Source organism: Meles meles, chromosome 18 (genome assembly GCF_922984935.1).
Source record: "Meles meles chromosome 18, mMelMel3.1 paternal haplotype, whole genome shotgun sequence".
Taxonomy (NCBI): domain Eukaryota; kingdom Metazoa; phylum Chordata; class Mammalia; order Carnivora; family Mustelidae; genus Meles; species Meles meles.
In genome coordinates, this window is record NC_060083.1 from 8,385,709 (window position 1) to 8,392,154 (window position 6,446).

Below are 6,446 nucleotides of genomic sequence, written 5' to 3' on the forward strand. Positions count from 1 at the left end.
ATGGGGTTTTTTTCTGGTCCGTGCCTCTGGCCTCTCCCTTCTCCCAGCAGCTAGGGCACCTCTCCTCCCACTCCACCTCCCACCCCCCAGTTTTCGGCTTGTTTGTCTTGAGAAGCAGGTATGACATGAGACAATCTCCCTGCTGGTATTTCTGGAATTCAGCTAGTTTAGCAAACCGAGACCGGATCCCTCCCGAGCGAGGCAGCCGCTTCTCTCTCGGTACACATTCCACCGTGTCTCCCAATTGAGGGCTCATGGCCAGCTGGTCACCTACAACAGAGGTTTTGACACCTCAAGAATTTCTTTCCAGACTCTCTGGCCTAAAAAGGACAGTTGATGGGCCCGGAATGTGTTCTGCCATCAAACAAAAGGGTCAGAAGCCTCTCACTGTGTATTTCTGCTCTTCAGGCGATTGTCTGAATGCCTTCTCACTCAGACGTCCGTGCATCAGCACCTGTAAACCTAGGGGGCTTATCTAGTGCACAGACAGGGGCTCCTGGGTGGCTCAGTGGGTTAAAGCCTCGGCCTTCAGCTCAGGTCATGATCCCAGGGTCCTGGGATCGAGCCCCACATCGGGCTCTCTGCTCGGCAAGGAGCCTGCTTCCTCCTCTCTCTCTCTCTCTCTGCCTGCCTCTCTGCCTACTTGTGATCTCTGCCTGTCAAATATATACATAAAATCTAGTGCATAGACATTTATGGACTACCTCCTGTATGCATGCACTGTGGTACAGTAGAAATGGGGCAGGTAGTCCCTGTTCCCCTAGGACTTACGGGCTAGGGGAAAAGGCAGATGTTCAGTACACAGTAACACAAACAGCTATGCGATTGCAGTGAGGGTGAGCATTACAAGGAACTCAGAGGCCAGAGAAGGGACCATCACCAAAGCTGGAGGGGGCGGGGGACCTGGGACTCCCAAGTCACCAATGAAGTCACTTCTGTTGAGACCTGAGGGATGAAGTGTGGTCAAGAAATTATCATAGGGGGTGCCTGGGTGGCTCAGTGGGTGAAGCTTCTGCCTTCAGCTCAGGTCACGATCTCAGGGTCCTGCATCAGGCTCTCTGCTCAGCAGGAAACCTGCTTCCCCCCCAACCTCTGCCTGCCTCTCTGCCTGCTTGTGATCTCTCTCTCTCTCTCTCTCTCTCTGTCAAATAAATAAATAAAATCTTTAAAAAGAAAGAAATTATAATAGTCCACATTTATGGATTCTGTCACTGTGCATCCTGCCTGTCCTAAGAGCTTTATGGGTGTCCGTTCCAATGTTCACGATGGTACGAAATAAGGTATTGTAAGGCCTGGTTTACAAATAAGGAAACTGAAGCATGGGGCAGCTAAGTAAATGGCTCAAAGCCCCAGCTACAAAGTGCCAGCGCAAGCATCTGGACCCAAGTCATCTTACTTGTCTAGAGACTGTATCTTTCCCTTTTAAAAAAAAATTCCCCCCCCAGCGTTATCAAGATATAATTGACATACAAAATGGTGTGAGTTTAAAGTGAACCATGCCTCAGTTTGATACATACAGATTGCCCAAAAAATGACTACAAAAAGGTTAATTATCGCCTCTTTGACCTCACATAGTTACCATTTTGCGGTGGTTGGGATTACGTGAGGACAGTAAACCTCCGCTTTCCTGGCAGCTTGCAAGCACATGATACCATGTTGTCAACTAGAGTCACCCGGCTGGACCTGTTCATCCCGTCAATGACACCTTGTGCTCTTTGGCACCCGCCACCCCGCCGCAGCCACCATTCTACTCTCTGTATCTGCAGATTTGAAGTTTTTAGGTTCCTTCAGCTCAGGTTGTGATCCCAGGGTCCTGGGATGGAGCCCCACGTCAGGCTCCCTGCTCAGCGGGGAGCCTGCTTCTCCCTCTGTGTGCTGCTCCCCCTGCTTGTGCTCGCTGTCTCTCTGACAAATAAATAAATAATAACAAATAAAAAATAAACAAACAAATAAATCTTAAAAAATAAAAGGAGATTTAAAAAATCATATCTGCAGTACAGGGCGGATGGGCTGTATTTTCTTATTTTTTTGATGCTCTGGCATCAGGGGTCTTGTGGATCGGGGAGGGCCTGCCTGTCCCAGGGTTAGCTAAGTCTAGAAATAGCAAAGCCCCTCCCCATCTTTTTGTCCCCCCACCCGGCGAGGGTGCCTTGGAGATGCAGGCGGGCAGATCCCGGGACCACACCTGTCCTCTCACCAGCCCTCCAGCCTTTCCTCGTCCATCCGGGGTTCTAACCACCCGGGATACCAGAGCCTTCTGGAATGATTCGAACCAGCCAGTCCTGAGCCTGCCTTACCAGTTCTTAACCCACAGAAACCACAACAAAGCCTCTTGCCACGTTTCCCACCGCTTCTTCTGCCTCTGGAGGCCGCTGGGGCTTCCCAAGGGACCCCGCAGGTCGCAGGAAGTGTGAGTCATGTCCTGAGAAGCAGGTGCCTTCTCCAAGGGCGGTCGTCTGTTGCTCCGCCGGGGCTTCTGCTCCACGTGAATAATGTCAGATCCTACATTTTAAGACAAAGGGACCCTGGACGTTGAGCGGAGATTCAGGGAGGAGAAGCAGAGAAGCAGGACCGGACCCAGGTCTCTGGGCTGCGTCCCCGATGCTGGTTCCACTGGTCTCCCCGAGAAAGGTCGTGGGGGGCAGGGACGGGCCAGTCCGGGGGTGGAGGGGTGGGAGGAAAAAGAGCTTCAGAAAGGGAAGAAAGATTTATTTCTCACGTAAAAACAGAGTCGTGAAGGGAGGGCGGCCCTGGAGCGGGCATCTGGGTAAGTGAAGGCAAGGAAGGAACAGCGAGAGTATTTTGTTCATTAAATTCATGCCCATGATCAATAACGGCAAAGTCTCATGTGACACTTTCTGTGAGCGGGGCACTCTTTTAAGTGTCCTCTGTGTCACGTGGCGTGGACCCCGCATACTAACCCGGTCTGGTCAGTAGTAGTCTCCTCGTCATCTTGGAGAAGAGGGAATGGACGCGCCCAGGTTAAGTCACCTGCCCAAAGCCACCTCCTAACTTTGGGGGGAAGGCTGAGGTTTCTAACCCCGGGTGGTCTGGAGTCTGCTTCCCAAGAACTCGGTCACTCCACCTTTCAGATGACTTCAAGGTGGGCTCACCTATCCGTGGGAGCTGGCAGTGGGGACAGCTGACCCCATTCTCCACTCCGCACACACAGCAACATTTTCTCTACTCTCATTCTGGGAGGAATTAGGCTGCTCTGACTATCTCAGCATCACCACTCAAGTGGCAGACCGTCATTCTCCCCCGAGGAGCCCCCACATATGGAGGAGAGAACTTTCCAGAAGGCTAGTGGCCCTCCTCCGATTCCCTCTGAAGCTGCCCCTGGGAGCCCTGGGTCCCCCACCTGGTCACAGAAGAAAGGAGGGCCAGGTCCCAAGCAGTTGGCCTGAAACTAACTCCTGTGATATTTCTCTGTGTTCTCGCTGGCCCAGCTGGCCTGGAGTCAGGACTGTCCTCACAGCCAAGGTCGTGGGCAGCCATGTTGGCGAAACCCTCTCAGGGCTGGTTGGTGGGGGATTCAAACCAGCCCCCATCCGCAGCAGGAAGGCTCTGCTCTCATCTGAGTTTCAGATGGTCACACGAAGAGTTGTACCTACACTGTCAAGGCGGTGGGGGGGGGGGAGGGGAAGACGAGGAGAAGATGGTCTGGGGTGACACCTGAACCCCATCAGAGGCGGCATGGGTACCTGATGCTCTCTTAGCAGGAGGAGCAAACTCCTCTTTCTTAAATACCAGCACCCCCTAGTGGGAATAAGCCTCCACTCGCCCTCTAGGGGTCTTCCCATGGAGTGTCTGAATTCGGGGGACCAGGATACACATCTTAATTTTCGCTCACCTCCAACCGAAATCTGACATTTCCTTGAATGATGAGCGTTTGCCACAAATCACAGTAGTGGCAGAAAACGGTACCTGCGACTCAGTCCCCAGCAAACTAACAGGTATTTTGTATTTTGCATCACAGTAGGGTTTTTACAGATAACTTGAAATACCATTTATGTTTATCACATTGAAATGATGTCTCAGTTTGCCCCTGGATCGTGGTGTGTTTCACATTGACAAAGAAGCTGGTGTTACTGGATTTCCGATTTGTTTTTATTTATGTCAAAAATATAATACAGTATCATTGTTTTCCTTTGTGAGCTTATGTGTTCTATCTTCTGCATATAACACATTATTCTAAAACACGACCCACAGGCTTCATCGGGCTGCCAAAGGGGTCTACAATGTAAAAATGGTTAAGGACCCCTGCTTTAGAGAGAGCAGGGTTAGTACAATCCTCTTCTCTCGGGGGTGGGGTGGGGTGGGTAGAGGTTGCTGGCCATGGTGCAGTTATGGGCTTCAGGATAGCCAGGATCAAGGCGAGTGGAGAGAGTGACCACTATGCTGTCTGCCTTTGGCTGATGCTCAGCTGACACAGGGTTTGAGTTGAAACATCAAAATTTGAAATGTCCAAATCCTACTCATATTTGTGCACAAGGGGACAATGGGGCTCCTCCCAGATGCCAGCAAATGCTGACCGTGAGATTGCATTTTAAGACAAACATGGTAATACAATGAGATAGAATCGGATCGAACAGAATGAGGCAAAATGACCTTAAGGAGGGAGATTGGCTACCAGGTCCCAAAAGCATTTAACATGGCTACAAATGTTGATCTAAAGAGGGGAAAAAAGATCTCTCCTTTTAAAGAACTTTTAAAGCTTTTTAAAATCGTGAAATGCCACATGCATTCAGGCAAAGACACACACAACCTACACGCACAGCTTAATAAATAACTACAAAATGGTAACTACCACCAAGAAATAAAATAGTAGTCTCTCCCCTAACTAGCTTGCCGTGGGCTTCTCTCTGATCATAACTTGCTTTCCCAGAGGTAACCACTGTCTTCACTTTTGTGGTTTTAATTTGCTGATTACTAGTGAATTTATGCTTATATGTTTATTAGTTACGCCTTATTTTTTCTCCTGAGAAGTGCAAGTTCATGTCTTTTGCCCATTTTCTACTTGGATGTATTCTTTAACTTACTGATTTATAAAAAATGTCTTATATATTCTGGTGGTTAAATATCAGTTATACGTGTTGGAGAGACATTCTCCAAGTCTCAAGTTTGTCTTTTTCACTTTCCTTGTGTTATCTGTTAATTAACAGAAATTATTTTTTTTTAAAGATTTTATTTATTTTTTGACAGAGAGAAATCACAACAAGGCAGAGAGGCAGGCAGAGAGAGAGAGAGGGAAGCAGGCCCCCCGCTGAGCAGAGCCCGACGCGGGACTCGATCCCAGGACCCTGAGACTATGACCCGAGCCGAAGGCAGCGGCTTAACCCACTGAGCCACCCAGGCGCCCCAACAGAAATTATTTTTAAAGCGGTTTAAAGATTTTAATCTTATTTTATGGGGACTTTGGTATCATGTTTAAAAAATCATTTCTTGGGGCGCCTTGGTGGCTCAGTGGGTTAAAGCCTCTGCCTTCGGCTCAGGTCATGGTCCCAGGGTCCTGGGATCAAGTCCCGCATCGGGCTCTCTGCTCGGCAAGGAGCCTGCTTCCCTCTCAATCTCTCTGCCTACTTGTGATCAGTCTCTGTGTTAAATAAATAAAAATATTTTTTAAAAAATCCTTTCTTAACCTGTGGTCATTTAGATATTCTCCTATTTTCCTTTTAAAGTTTTGTTTTTCACATTTAAGTGTTGAATCCGTATGGGAGATTTTCACTTCCAAGTATGTAATAAGTAGTGTGTAATAAGAATGTAGTAAGTGTGTGAGATTTTGTTGCAACATCTAGAAACAACTAGATAAATTATAAAAGTCATTTTTGTAAACACATCCGTTGCTGTGGAAGCAAACAGAATTAGATTAACTAAAATTTCAGAAAAGGGGGCGCCTGAGTAGCTCAGTTGATTAGCGTCTGCCTTTGGCTCCAGTCATGATCCCAGAGTCCTGGGATCAAGTCCCGCATCGGGCTCCCTGCTCCGCGGTGAGCCTGCTTCTCCCTCTCCCACTCCCTCTGCTTGTGTTCCTTCTCTCACTGTGTCCTGTCAAATAAATAAAAATAAAATCTTTAAAATTTCAGAAAAGGAAGGATCCTCGTTAGATGAGCCACAATTTTCTTCCAAAGGATGTTTGTTGAATCTGAGCAAAGGCTGAGGGTCAGGCCTGCCATAAGGGAGGCTGCTAATAGGAGGAAGTGACATCAGCCACATGTTTAATGGCTTCGTGTACCGACATGATGGACCAGAATCTAGGAGGTCCTCAGACCGAAGGCTGATTTCCCCAGGGATGTATTTGCGGAGGGCTAGGGTGGCACGGAGGCTGGGGAGCTGGCTTTAAAGGTAACATGAGATCTCCTGCAGTCTTGTAGTGCTTAGAGAGACTGTGTCATATAACAAACACACAACAGGTCTCACCGTGGACACATCTGAAAGCAGCAGTG